This window comes from Bufo gargarizans, chromosome 1 (genome assembly GCF_014858855.1).
Source record: "Bufo gargarizans isolate SCDJY-AF-19 chromosome 1, ASM1485885v1, whole genome shotgun sequence".
Lineage (NCBI taxonomy): Eukaryota > Metazoa > Chordata > Amphibia > Anura > Bufonidae > Bufo > Bufo gargarizans.
The window spans coordinates 270,999,727-271,015,212 of NC_058080.1; the positions used below are offsets into that span (position 1 = coordinate 270,999,727).

The window sequence follows — 15,486 nt, forward strand, 5'->3', positions numbered from 1 at the left end:
ATTACTGGAATCATCCATGGATACTACTACAATGTTTCTTGGATACAGTGACCACGATTCATGGATAGTATTAGACTAATCCATAGATATGCTATAAGTTGACTCAAACTCATTATACTCAAGCATTTAAAGACAATAAAATCAGTCTACACACACAGGGGGTCATTTACCAAGACCATTTCACTTCACACACAAATCTTAGCAAAAACCACACTGGAGGAAGCCCCTTCCAATTTATTAAGAGGTGCACACATCTTGTCGCATCTTCTGCTCGCTAGAAACCTGTAGCTAGAATAGATTCCAGTTATACTGGATCCGGCCATATTCCGGCAGACAATGTGGAGAATCGGACTGACACAACCCGCTGCACGCTGCAGTCTATCTAGCCACTTCCTGGCATTGTCGGCCAGAATTCACAATGGAGCTGTGAAACCAGCCTAATGTTGATACATTTGGCGCAAAGTACATCAACACGCACTCGAGCAAAACTGTCTTGAAAAATTGCATTCTTGATAAATCCCCCCCAATGTCTTTAAAAAATGTTGCAAAATCAAAAAGGTATGCAAACATGTCATTAAAACATGCTTGGTAGCAGAAAATTGTGTGTACATGTACAACAGATAGATCGGTATGAGATAGATAGGTAATTTATAGATAAATAGATAGATACAGACAGACAAACACAGACAGATAGATAGATTTATGGTCAGATAGATAGATAGATACAGAGACAGAAAGATAGACAGGTAGATAGATCAATATGAGATAGATAGGTTTATGGTCAGATAGATAGATAGATACAGACAGATAGATAGATTTATAGTCAGATAGATAGCTAGGTAATTTATAGATAGGTACAGACAGACAGACACAGACAGATAGACAGGTAGATAGATAGATGCTATTGGTTGACATACAGTACGTTGATACAGTGATAGGATAAAGACAACCATTACAGGTAGAACAATCTCCTGTGAATCCCGCTTGTGGCGATATGAGCAGAATACAGAAATAAGGAATCTGGTGACTCACATCCCTGCCTGCTGCAAGTCAATAACCGTAATCTCCATACTCCACTATTACTGGAATGTTCTAGTGCCTTGTTTCTGGCTCCTCTGGGAAGAACACTGTAAGGTCTGGGCAGTCATGTCGTACTTCGCTTATTACTTGTCTTCCTTTATTTCTGTACTGTCGAGAGGAAAGTATATCACTGATCATCCTTAGCTTCCCAGTTCTGGAATAGGAGGCTAGAACTAAAGAACAATCAAAGCTATTGTCACCTACGGGGCAGAAAGTGAAAACAGGGCTCCATTTGCCATTCATATCCTGTGGAAAGCTGGGTAACAATTCCCATAAAACACTGTCATGATTATCATCGGCAAGGGTGCAACTAGGAAAGGCTGGGCCCCATAGCAAACCTTTGAATAGACCCCCCTCCATTGAGCATTAACATTACACACAGTTGTGTGCATGACACCTAAGTCTGCTTTCACATCAGCGTTTATCGCTGTACGGTTTTGAGATCCGGCAGGGTAAAGCAAAACGCTTCCGTCCTAATAATACAACAGGCTGCACCCGATCAGAACGGATCCTGTTGTGTTATATCGAAAATGAAGAAACCATTTCCTAAAAATACGGACCTGGCACCATTGACGGTTTTACATGGTTTTTGGTGCCACGTGGGTTTTTTTCCTTGCCACACACAAAAAACACTACATGCATCGATTTTGTGTCCGGAACTGAATACATTCTGGTGCACCCCGTTCCGGTCTGTTCAGTTTTGTCCCCATTGACAATACTGAAGCGTTGTGCTGCGATTTTGAAAGCCTGTGCCGGATCTCCAAAGCGGACAGCACAAAGCAGATGTGAAAGTAGCCTAGGTTTATTAAAGGAGTTTTAAAAAGTAGCACTGCCTGACCTGAGCTTAACCACTTTAACCCCGCTAGCTGAAACCCCCTTAATGACCAGGCCACTTTTTACACTTCTGCACTACACTACTTTCACCGTTTATTGCTCGGTCATGCAACTTACCACGCAAATGAATTTTACCTCCTTTTCTTCTCACTAATAGAGCTTTCATTTGGTGGTATTTCATTGCTGCTGACATTTTTACTTTTTTTGTTATTAATCAAAATGTAACGATTTTTTTGCAAAAAAATGACATTTTTCACTTTCAGTTGTAAAATTTTGCAAAAAACGACATCCATATATAAATTTTTCGCTAAATTTATTGTTCTACATGTCTTTGATAAAAAAAAAATGTTTGGGTAAAAAAAAAAAAAAAATGGTTTGGGTAAAAGTTATAGCATTTACAAACTATGGTACAAAAATGGGAATTTCCGCTTTTTGAAGCAGTTCTGACTTTCTGAGCACCTGTCATGTTTCCTGAGGTTCTACAATGCCCAGACAGTACAAACACCCCACAAATGACCCCATTTCAGAAAGTAGACACCCTAAGGCAGTGTTGGCGAACCTATGGCACGGGTGCCAGAGGTGGCACTCAGAGCCCTCTCTGTGGGCATCCACACCATGGAAAAAATCTATGGTGTACCAATATGCCTTAGACTTTTCCTGCCATTCATCAGCGCATTGCACACTATGAACAGCACAGGCAGCGCACTGAATGTAGGCAGGATATTATAGCTAAGTGATAAAGTACATGGCATATATACTATATTGGACTGTAGTATTTAGGTTAACTTGCTATGTTGACATTTTGCGATAAATAAGTGGGTTTTGGGTTGTAGTTTGGGCACTCTGTCTCTAATAGGTTCGCCATCACTGCCCTAAGGTATTCACTGATGGGCATAGTGAGTTCATAGAACTTTTTATTTTTTGTCACAAGTTAGCGGAAAACGATGATTTTTTTTTTTTTTTCTTACAAAGTCTCATATTCCACTAACTTGTGACAAAAAATAAAAACTTCCATGAACTCACTATGCCCATCACAAAATACCTTGGGGTGTCTTCTTTCCAAATGGGGTCACTTGTGGGGTAGTTATACTGCCCTGGCATTCTAGGGGCCCAGATGCGTGAGAAGAAGTTTGCAATCAAAATCTGTAAAAAATGACCGGTGAAATCCGAAAGGTGCACTTTGGAATGTGTGCCCCTTTGCCCACCTAGGCTGCAAAAAAGTGTCACACATCTGGTATCGCTGTACTCAGGAGAAGTTGGGGAATGTGTTTTGGGGTGTCATTTTACATATACCCATGCTGAGTGAGAGAAATATCTCAGCAAAAGACAACTTTTCCCATTTTTTTATACAAAGTTGGCATTTGACCAAGATATTTATCTCACCCAGCATGGGTATATGTAAAATGATACCCCAAAACACATTCCCCAACTTCTCCTGAGTACGGCGATACCACATGTGTGACACTTTTTTGCAGACTAGATGCGCAAAGCGGCCCAAATTCTTTTAGGAGGGCATTTTTAGACATTTGGATACCAGACTTCTTCTCACGCTTTAGGGCCTCTAAAATGCCAGGGCAGTATAAATACCCCACATGTGACCCCACTTTGGAAAGAAGACAACCCAAGGTATTCAATAAGGGGCATGGCGAGTTCATAGAATTTTTTTTTTTTGCATAAGTTAGCGGAAATTGATTTTTTTTTGTTTTTTCTCACAAAGTTTCACTTTCCGCTAACTTGGGACAAAAAATTTCAATCTTTCATGGACTCAATATGCCCCTCACGGAATACCTTTGGGTGTCTTCTTTCCGAAATGGGGTCACATGTGGGGTATTTATACTGCCCTGGCTTTTTAGAGGCCCTAAAGCGTGAGAAGAAGTCTGGAATATAAATGTCTAAAAAAAAAACAACAACAAAAAAACAAAACATATATTTCCGCTAAATTGGGCCAAAAAAATGTCTGAATGGAGCCTTACAGGGGGGTGACCAATGACAGGGGGGTGATCACCCATATAGACTCCCTGATCACCCCCCTGTCATTGATCACCCCCCTGTAAGGCTCCATTCAGACGTCCGTATGATTTTTACGGATCCACGGATACATGGATCGGATCCGCAAAACACATACGGACGTCTGAATGGAGCCTTACAGGTGGGTGATCAATGACAAGGGGGTGATGAGGGAGTCTATATGGGTGATCACCCCCCCTGTAAGGCTCCATTCAGACGTCTGTATGATTTTTACGGATCCACGGATACATGGATCGGATCCGCAAAACACCTACGAACGTCTGAATGGAGCCTTACAGGGGGGTGATCAATGACAAGGGGGTGATCACCCATATAGACTTCCTGATCACCCCCCTGTCATTGATCACCCCCCCTGTAAGGCTCCATTCAGACGTCCGTATGTGTTTTGCGGATCCGATCCATGTATCTGTGGATCCGTAAAAATCATACGGACGTCTGAATGGAGCCTTACAGGGGTGTGATCAATGACAGGGAAGTGATCAGGAAGTCTATATGCGTGATCACCCCCTTGTAAGGCTCCATTCAGACGTCCGTATGTCTTTTGCGGATCCGATCCATGTATCCGTAGATCCGTAAAAATCATACGGACGTCTGAATGGAGCCTTACAGGGGGGTGATCAATGACAGGGGGGTGATCAGGGAGTCTGTATGGGGTGATCAGGGGTGATCAGTGGTTCATAAAGGGTTAATAAGTGACAGGGGGGGGGTGTAGTGTAGTGTAGTGTAGTGGCGGTTGGTGCTACTTTACTGAGCTGCCCGAGTCCTCTGGTGGTCGATCCAAACAAAAGGGACCACCAGAGGACCAGGTAGCAGGTATATTAGACGCAGTTATCAAAACAGCGTCTAATATACCTGTTAGGGGTTAAAAAAATCACATCTCCAGCCTGCCAGCGAGCGATCGCCGCTGGCAGGCTGGAGATCCACTCGCTTACCTTCCGTTCCTGTGAGCGCGCGCGCCTGTGTGCGCGCGTTCACAGGAAATCTCGGCTATCGCGGGAGGACGCGTATATGCGTCCACCCAGAAGAGCAGGGCCGCCGCCAGGACGCAATCCTGCGTACGGCGGTCCTGTAGCGGTTAATGCTGCACATCCTCCACTCTTGATTGTGTGCCAGGAGGGGCCCACTGCTATGGCTGCTATAGTGGTAGTTACCCCACTGATTAGGAATCGACCGATTATCGGTTTTACCGATATTATCGGCCGATATTGAGGATTTTGACTGTTATCGGCATCGGCATGTATTCTGTCGATATTCCGATAACGCATTGGGAACACAGATCGCGCTGCTGACAGTGCTCTCCGTGTTCCCTCAGCAACACAGGGGAGAAGGAAGCAGTGTCTCCCTCCCCCCTGTGCTGCCGCTGCCACCAGTGAGAGGAGGGAGGGCAAGAGGAGGGGAGGGGCTGTGGTCACTGCGCCACCAATGAAGAAAACTGTCTCATTCATTCATATACAGGAGGCGGGAGCTGCAGGATCACATAGCCGGCTCCCGACCTCTATGACAAGCAGCTGAGATCTGCGGTAGCTAACCCCTCAGGTGCCGCGAATCGCAGCTACCGCTCATAGAGGTCGGGAGCCGGCTATGTGATTCTGCAGCCAGCTCCTGCCTCCTGTATATGAATGAGAGATTTATCTTCATTGGTGGCGCAGTGCGCCCCCCCAGGCCCCCCAGTATTAATCATTAATTGCGCAGTGCGCCCCCCACCCCAGTATTATAGAACATTGGTGGCGCAGTGCACCCCCCCCACCCAAGCCCCCCAGTATTAATCATTGGTGGCAGTGGCCACAGGGTCCCCTCTCCCCTCCTCCTCCGATCGGAGCCCCAGCAGTGTAATCCTGGGGCTCCGATCGGTTACCATGGCAGCCAGGACGCTACTGAAGCCCTGGCTGCCATGGTAAGCTCCATGCTGCTGTGTGCACAAAGCACAGAGCAGCAGGGACAGTGTGAGCTCCTATTCACCCTGATAGAGCTCTATCATGGTGAATAGGACAAGGGTTCTAGTCCCTAAGGGGGCTAAAAGTTAGTAAAAAAAACAAAATGTAAAAAGAAAAAAAACACCAAAATATTAAGTATAAATGAAAAAGAAAGATTTACAAAAAAAACTACACAATAAACATTCATTTTCAGCAGGAATTTATAAAAAAAAAAAAATGAAAGTTCACATAATATCGGTATAAATTATCGGCTATCGGCCTAAAAGTTCACAAATTATCGGTATCGGCCCTAAAAAAAAAATCTATATCGGTCGATCCCTACCCCTGATCATCAATGATTGTCACTAAAGGGAGCCAGTCTACAGGAATGATTCCTTTAGAATTAAGAATAGGTTGTAACTCCAAAAAAAGTACTGGTGCAGATTTACTTAGGGTCCATTCACACATCCGCAAAATGGGTCCACATCCGTTCATCAATTTTTGCGGAACGGGTGCAGACCCATTCATTTTCAATAGGGCCGGAATGTGCTGTCCGCATCCGCACTTCCGTTTCCGCAAAAAAATAGAACATGTCCTATTCTTGTCCAGACAAGATTAGGCATTTTCTATTATAGTGCCGACCATGTGCGGTCCGCAAATTGCGGAATGCACATTACCGGTGTCCGTGACTTGAATGGAGCCACGGACCGTGATTTGCGGGCAATAATAGGACATGTTCTATCTTTCAACGGAACGGAAAAACGGAAATACGGAAACGGAATGCATACGGAACACATTCCGTTTTTTTTGCGGAACCATTGAAATGAATGGTTCCGTATATGGACCGTATGCGGAACGCAAAAAACGGACCGCAAAACGGAAAAAAAAAACGGTAGTGTGAAAGAGGCCTTAGACAGATTCTAGATGCATTAGTAAATCTGGGCCACTGTGTGCATTTTGTTCAGAAAACTGTCCTTGAAGTGCTGATCAGAGAGCCTGGAGATACAACAGACCATGTGTAAACCAACTAAGGTGACATGTAGACCTCTGTGAACACTGACAGTTATTAAGAAGCAATGAGATGCCTCTAATGTCAGCATTTCCCAGCTAAAAAGATTCCAAAAGCTGCACAGTCAGTGTGAATAAAATGGCTGGGATTGAGAGATCAGGCTCCAATTAACACCTTAATGCAACATTTTATTGACATTGGCAGTTGAGTTTAGTGAAAATGCATTGTGTATGTAAAGAGCAACCTGTCACCTTTGGAAATGTAGTGCAATCTATGCAGGAGCGGATTGACTATGTACCTTACCGAGAATTGGCCTGGTGGGCCGATTGCCTTTCACATGTAGTGGTCATAGTTATATGGGGGTATGACTTATTTTAATACCTTCCCGACCTCCGCTATACATGTACAGTGGACGTCAGGACGTTAATCATGGCACCTGCTCAGAAGCAGAGTGAGTGCCATAGCTGCTGGATGCCTGGTGCTTTACACAGGGGTGACTTAAAATACGTAGGGAAAAAAAAAAGTAAAATTTTTTTTAATTAAAATTCTAATCAGCCCCTTTCCCCATATCAAAAACAAAAATAAATATAAAATAAAAATCAAAGGTAAAAAATGCCCATATAAAAAATATGACAAATAAGGCATATACTTACAAAAAAGGCATACAGATTGCCCCGCAAATCCACCCAATTCCCCCCCCCCCCCCCCCCCAACCTACTACTTCTGCCAGTTTGGCTCCGTCTACAGTTTTTTTTCCAGGGCCAATTGTTCCCAATCCACCCCTGAATCTATGGAAATCATGTTATAAAGCAGGAGCATACTGTAAATGCAGCTGAAAGAAGACGACTCAGAAACACATCCAGTCAGGACTGGGAAGACCAGGAACAGGAGTGGAAGAATTTTTATCCAGTCCAGGTGGTGACATGAGCGCACCAGAAATTGTACAAAGGCAAGGTAAGTGATGAGCAGAATGTCATTCTTCAACAGGTCAGCACACAAGAGAATTTTCATCAACGTCTGCAGAATCCCTTGAAATCCCTGTTCTTTCAAAAAATTAAAGGGGTTCTCCGGGAATTAAGAAAAATAAAATAATTAAATATTACTTTATTATAAATGTATTCCCAAATACCTTTCATTAGTTATAATGGCTCGTTCTGTCTAGGGAGAAATCCTTAGCATAAATAAAATGGCCCCCGTCCTGTTAGTAAACACAAAACAAGTCGTAATCACACAAGTTACTTCAAGACACTAAGCTAAAGAGCTTCCTCATCCTCCTCTATGATCCTGAATACAGTTTAATATGATCTTCAGCTGAATCTCTGTAGGAATGGGTTTCATGAGGACACATGATGTACAGACATGAGGGTGGGGATGCAGTCTACATTACCACAGTCTGTCCTGTCCATCCTCTCTACTTTGTGTCTCCTCATGAACACCACTCCTACAGAGATTCAGCTGAAGATCTTATTGGCTGTATTCAAGATCATAATCCCCGACAACCAGAGCAGAGAGGAGGATGAGGTAGCTCTTTAGATCAGTGTTCTGAAGTAACTTGTCCTGCTGTGAGATTAGGATAGGTTCTGTGTGTACTAATAGGGTGGCGGCCATTTTGTTTCTCTTAATGATTGCTCCCTAGACAAAACAAGCCATGATAACTAATGAAAGGTATTTGGGAATATATTTAAATTAAAGTAATATTTAGGTATTTTCATTTTCGAAATTCCCGGAGAACCCCTTCAAGAGTCCAGTGGGTGGTCCCATCAGTGATTTACAGCATTATTTGCATGTCAATGTGGACGGAGCGGCAGTACGGCGAAATAGCGGCAGGACGGATCCGACAGGGTGAACAGCCTGTCGGATCCGTCCTACCGCTAGTGTGAAAGTACCCTAAATGTGGACCACTGCGTATACTGAAATCTCCAACTAAGAACAAATTCTAAATTTCAACTGATAACAATAACTGATAAATAAAAATGGCCTTGATTTTAGTGTTCAAGTAGAGCCTACTTATTTTCACCTGCTCAGAATGACTGAACAATACATTTTTTTATTAAAGATGTGGAGCTCTGTTTTAGTGATACCTGCCCAACTCCGTTGTGTAGTAATAGTACATACTATACACTCAGATGATATCTGAGAGTGGACACAGCTGCAGGATCACTAGAGAGAACAGACACTGTGTACGCAGCCTAAAGGCCCCCAAACACACTAGACTATTGTTGGCAGAACCTAACATATTTGGTGGGACCAGCCGACAATCTAATGTAGGGAGCTCCTGACTCTCCCCCGACAGATGACGAATTTCAACATCTGATCCTTTTGTTCCTTGGAGATAATACATCTGGAAAAGGCTTTTTCCTCACTTAAACACCTCCAAATCTAGTGTGTATTTCTAGGAGGGACTGATGAGAGACAGTTGTCAAAATAAGTGGCCAGCTGACAGCTATTGTAGGAGTCTGGGCATCTTAAGGGTAACTTCATCTACTTGCACCTGACTGCCAGGCAGACTATTTGTAGTCAGTAGATAACAACGGAATTATATACACCCGTACATTCACCAGGGATTGAAACAGAACTAAGGAGGAAAAATATGTAATTGAGATACAAAGTAGTACATTTTTATATCTGATCACTATTGGCCCCAAATAAAGTAAATTATTCCTTTCTATGTGTCTAGTAATTAGAAATGCCTAATTAACAGCCTAACCAAAGACTATACTATAACATTCGGTAACCGATATTCTTTTAGTCTTGATAATTGTCAAATATGTGACGAGAAAGTTACAGTCTGCGGCCCTATGAAAAAACTCTCCTCATCTTTGTGAAAGAACACATTGAATCCGTACAGCAACCCCAAAGACATTGCTGGGATAGGAATGTATCATTATCCTAGCTTGGAAGATTGCTGCAGGCAATTATGGAAGCACAAAAGTAGAAAGCAGTCTGGGTCACAGAAAAGCCATCACAAAGAAGAAACGGACAAAAGTACAAATGGTTCTTCTTCGAGAATACAGCAAAGATATGAAACATGGCAAGGTCTAAAGGGAGCAAAATGCTAGAGACACTTGCCTTGCAAAGTTCTGAAATCTTTTAAGTAAAATGAAGTATGGTGAGTCTGACCCTCTCCTTGATACTTTGCTTTCATTATGTTGTGCTTTCAGACCCTTCTTACGGGAAAAATGCTTTTTTTGGCTTGAAGTAATAAAGTAACTCATTTTCAGTGCAGAATGGATGTATAGGTATTACAGGAACTAAATCAAACATCAGGAGCAGAGGCCACCATGTATCCATAAAATGTCCGCTCAGAAGATACCTAACAGAACTGTTCTCCTCTAACTACAATGTCATGAAATCTAAGGTTTGGATATATGAGAGAAGCTAATTCAGTACATTACAACATTACAAACCCAATTAATGCCACTTCCACATTTGATCATTTGAGTATTTGATCAGTGATTTCCATCAATGGTTGTCAGCCAAAATCAGGTGCGAGTCAAGCACAGAACAGGTGCAAATCTTTCAATTTAGCTTTAGCTCTATGTAACCTTCACTCCTGTTTTGTCTGTCGATCGCTGATGGAAACCACTGATCAAACACTGATCAAGCACTGACTGTGTGAAAGAGTCCAAAGGTAATGCAGAACATTCTTCAAGTCTTCAGTAGATTTAATCACACATAGGCCTCATGCACACGACCGTGCCGTTTTTTGCTGTCCGCAAACCGTGGATCCGCAAAAAACGGAAGCCAACCGTGTGCCTTCCGCAATTTGGGGAACGGAACGGGCGGCCCATTGTAGACATGCCTATTCTTGTCCGCAAAACGGACAAGAATAGGACATGCTATTTCTTTTGCGGCCCCATTGAAGTGAATCAGTCCGCACCCGAGCAGCAAAAACTGCGGCTCGGATGCGGACCCAAAAAACGGTTGTGTGCATGAGGCCTTACTGTAAGAAGGTTCAAGGAATCATCGTGGATGATGGGTACGGGTCACCGAGGTTCCTGGCCTCGGTGGAGTAAAGAGACGGATTTTATGTGTCAGCAGCAGTTGCTGTTTGACACCTTAATACTCAGTATGGCTGTATAGCTGATCCGGGATGGCTCTTACTAGGAGTAGTCAAAGTGCTGGGTGGGTGACTACTCCCCATGTTCCAGGCAGGGTTTTGCCAGGCCTAGAAAACAGCCAGCACTGTCAGGTGAGGAGGATTACCTCAGTCTGGCAGTGGAGCTCAGGAGGTGTGTGTGCTGAGATCTGAGGCTTGTGCCGTGCTGGAGGGCTGAGACCCGTCTGTAAGGGTAACGGGCCTCCTAAAAGCCCGCTATGTACTGCTAGAGGCAGAACTGCCAACAAGGTGATTTTTGCTATATGGACTTGCCATTGTGTGTGAACTAACACCAAGACTGCAAAGTGACGTTTTGTTTTTTATTTATGTGTGAATAAAAATGGAAGTTTGATTTAAGTACTGGTAATTTGCCTCTGTACTGCGTCCGCACACCCTGTCTACCAGAGCGAATCCCCACAATACTTTATTTGTGTAATAGAATAACTCAATGGCATGTCTACTTCTGCTCTTCCTCCGTCTGTATTGTGGTTAAGAAAATCCCTTTAGGATGTACTTCTCTACAGTGGTCTACAATATACAGCACGTATTACTAGAAGCACTACTGGTTATCTATAAAGCAACAGATTCCGAGATGTTCTTCATAGTCCATGTAATCCACAATGGGATTGTCAACATGGATCTGATCTGATCACTAACAACATACTGGACATTGTATCTAGTGCATACGTGTTGAGCTTATATAGAAAATCCCAGTGCACAGTATTTGTTCATGCATGCGTGTAAGTATGGCCAGGCCAGGAAGGCAGATTTTAATGTATGTAGTGCAAGAGTGAGGCGGCTCTCTATGACTCAAAAAGATGGAATACGGTGCTCAATCCAGACAAAGCGTACCCAACGCTTGTAGTGGGGGAATGTAAGTAGAAATAGAGGGATGGCACTCAAAACATTTGTGTTGTATGGATGAATCAATATATTTATTAAAGAATGGCTAGGTGTGCCTGGTCAAATAAAAGCTAAGTAAAAACAATGCCATAAAACAAATCACTGATAAACATAAATATCCAAAAAATATCAAAATGTAAAGATAATTGATATTATCAATATATAATCGACATATTGGTGGTAAAATAGCATATTGAATGTCAATTTGGTGAAATCCTGTTGAAAAAAAGGAAGCAGGTTTTATAGGTCTGTTGGAGAAGAATCTGTAGAAAGAAAATCCAGTCTCATGATGTGGTGTCCAGTGGGAATTTTTTTTTTGATAATGTATCCTGATGAACAATGTCCTAAAATGTCAGTTGTATAAAAAGTCCTGCTGCAGAAAAAACGTCTAGTAGACTTGTGAGATAAGTGTCTCCTTATAACATGGATAATCCCATTCGATTTGGTATAGATAGTTCTTCACAGGTCCAATAATAATGGGCTGTATATAAACAACTGCTGCTATGTAAGCAAGTACATTACCCTCCTGATGGCCGTTGATGGGATGGTGAGCGGCTCCTGCCTGCAGGTCGGCGTCCACGTGCGATGTTCCCGCCCGCTGAGTGCTCCGGCCGTTGGTTACTGCTGCAGTCGTCACTTCCGGTGACGTCACATGCGTTTGAGAAGAATTTTTCCCGCTCGATTTGGTATCAGCTTGCCACGTGGAGGCTAGTGGCGGGAAAAGACGCTGCAGTTTCACAGGAGGGGAGAAGATAGCTCCGGAGCTTCTGTTTAGTTGTAGGATCCTTTTTACTTGGTGCTAGCTAGTTTGAATAGGCTGACTCAATACTCCATACGCGTTTCGGAGCGTGCTGCTGCTTCTTCAGTGGGCCGATACCAAATCGAGCGGGAAAAATTCTTCTCAAACACATGTGACATCACCGAAAGTGACGACTGCAGCAGTAACCAACGGCCTGGAGCACTCAGCGGGCGGGAACATCACCATCCTATCAACGGCCATCAGGAGGGTAATGTACCTGCTTACATAGCAGCAGTTGTTTATATACAGCCCATTATTATTGGACCTGTGAAGAACTATCTATACCAAATCGAATGTGATTATCCATGTTATAAGGAGACACTTATCTCACAAGTCTACTAGACGTTTTTTCTGCAGCAGGACTTTTTAAACAACTGACATTTTAGGACATTGTTCATCAGGATACATTATCTAAAAAATTTTCCCACTGGACACCACATCATGAGACTGGATTTTCTTTCTACAGATTCTTCTCCAACAGACCTATACAACCTGCTTCCTTTTTTTCAACAGGATTTCACCAAATTGACATTCAATATACCATTTTACCACCAATATGTCGATTATATATTGATAATATCAATTATCTTTACATTTTGATATTTTTTGGATATTTATATTTATCAGTGATTTGTTTTATGACATTGTTTTTACTTATCTTTTATTCGACCAGGCACACCTAGCCATTCTTTAATAAATAAATTGATTCATCCATACAAAACAAATGTTTTGAGTGCCATCCCTCTATTTCTACTTAGATTTTAATGTATGCCAGAGAAACGTAGGGAAAACATGTACAGAAATAGTGCATCCTTGCCCACTAACCTTCTTACACTCTTGGGGGGTTCAAAGGTATTACACCACGATTGTGGCGTAAAAAAGTCACAAATTATAGCACATGCCATATTTTACATCACAAGGGGAATTGAATAATTATTGCATTAAAATTTAACTTTGACTACCCTTAGACTGAAATAAATAGAGGTAAATGGTGGTTTAATGTGCTAAAAAAAAATTGGTGAGAAAAATAAATAAACCAAACTAATCAAGAAAAAAATATATTAATATACCAGCAAGATATAGACGTCTAGACGCCAAATTGAAATGTTCTTACCAGATCAGACGTGTAAGAGATGGCGTGTATCTACTGGACCATTTACGTTTTCGTCCTTCTAGGTAACATCATCTTAATAGTGCAGCGAGAACTCCTTGAATATGCAGTTATTTTTCTGGACAAAAACTAAATCACCCTCAAAAGATGACCCTAAGAGCCCCGGTCTCCTATCTCAAAGAGGACACATGGAAGACAGTGGTCTTTACCCTAAGATTATTGGGGAAGTGTCGCCAACTAGCCCTATCTCACTGCAGGTTCAGGAGGTGGCGCAGTGTACTGCATCCATGCTCCTTTCTAAATGGTGCCAGTTAACTCGGCCAGGTGCGTCCACGCCTCCTCGCTCCGTGCTGTGGAGCACGCGCACTTGCTATGAACACATGGAGGAGGGAAGTCACCTGATCTGTGGGGCGGCCGGAGGAAACATGACGTGGTGCCTCAACGTCATCAGCTGCCAAGCAAACAAGTAAACGCCCGGTGCAGCATCCTATTGGCAGTCACTACTAATGTGGAGCAACTTGTTCACATGTACATGAGTAAAATACTCAACCAGGATTTAGGGGCTCAGCACGGGACGTATAGCTTCTATACATCTGTAAGGATAAATTAATGAATATGTCTGGTAAATAAAAAAGTATATGTAAAAAAGGAATATTTGAAAGGAAATATGTACATAAAGGGTCCACCCCAGTAATCCAGAGGGGGGCATTTAAAAAAAAAAAAAAAAAATCTTATGGGGATATAGGTCCCATCGATAATTGAAATAAAGCAGCTGAAGTTTTGCTGCTCATTGAGACCATGGATTTAAAAAAATAATAATAATTTGGCCTCACATTGTAGCACTTTTTTTTATCCCAATTCACCCTCCTCCCAGTTTGTTTTGCCATTTCAATGCCCATGAAGCTGAGACATTCCACTCTGCCTTCATGGTCATTTCTTATATGGCGAGCAATGGATGTGTGCCTTTGATTTATCACATCCCCAATATGTTCTCCAATTCTGCGCCTGAATTCTTTTGTGGTTTTGCCAACGTATTCCTTTCCGCAGGTATCTTGTAGATAACACCTCTCGATTTACAGTTGATCATATCTGATTTCATACTCTTTATTGGTAACATTACTCCTAAATGTCTTTCCACTGCGAATGTATTTACAGGCGATGCATCCGCTACATCTGTAACAGCCAGAGACAGGTGTGTTGAGCCAAGTTCTAGGAGCCAGAGGTGCCACATAGTGGCTCTGTACTAATCTAGCTCTTATACTTCTCACTCTTCTGTAAGTGATACTGGGACATTCTCTAATCCCTTTACGAATATCTGGTCCATCAATAAGATGTTCCAATGTTTGGAACCGACTTCTCTAACATTTGAGGCCACCTCATCAAGGAGGAGGATCTCTCTTTTTTCACTTTTATTGTTTCTTGCATCACTACTTCTAGTCTTAGGTGTTAACAGGAAGTGCAGATTGAAACGCATGTTTCCAGCTCCATGGGTACCCTCGGTCAAGAAATCAGCTGCTTGTTTCAAAAAGTCGCTTTGTTGTGAGTAATTTCTTCTAATACGCAAGTACTGACCACGAGGAATCCCCTATTGTTAAGGCGATAAGTGTGGCTACTCTCCCATCGTAAAAGGGAATTGGTGGAGGTGGGTTTTCTAAAAATTGAAGTGTCCAGTTCACCATTTGCATTTTTTATTATGCATATATTGAGAAA

General features: G+C 42.5%; 1 protein-coding gene across 1 annotated transcript in view; it reads right to left on the minus strand.

Moving 5' to 3' along the window:
- Positions 1-15,486, minus strand: part of PARM1 (prostate androgen-regulated mucin-like protein 1) — a 79,296-nt gene that overhangs the window by 37,702 nt on the left and 26,108 nt on the right. The window lies entirely within an intron of this gene.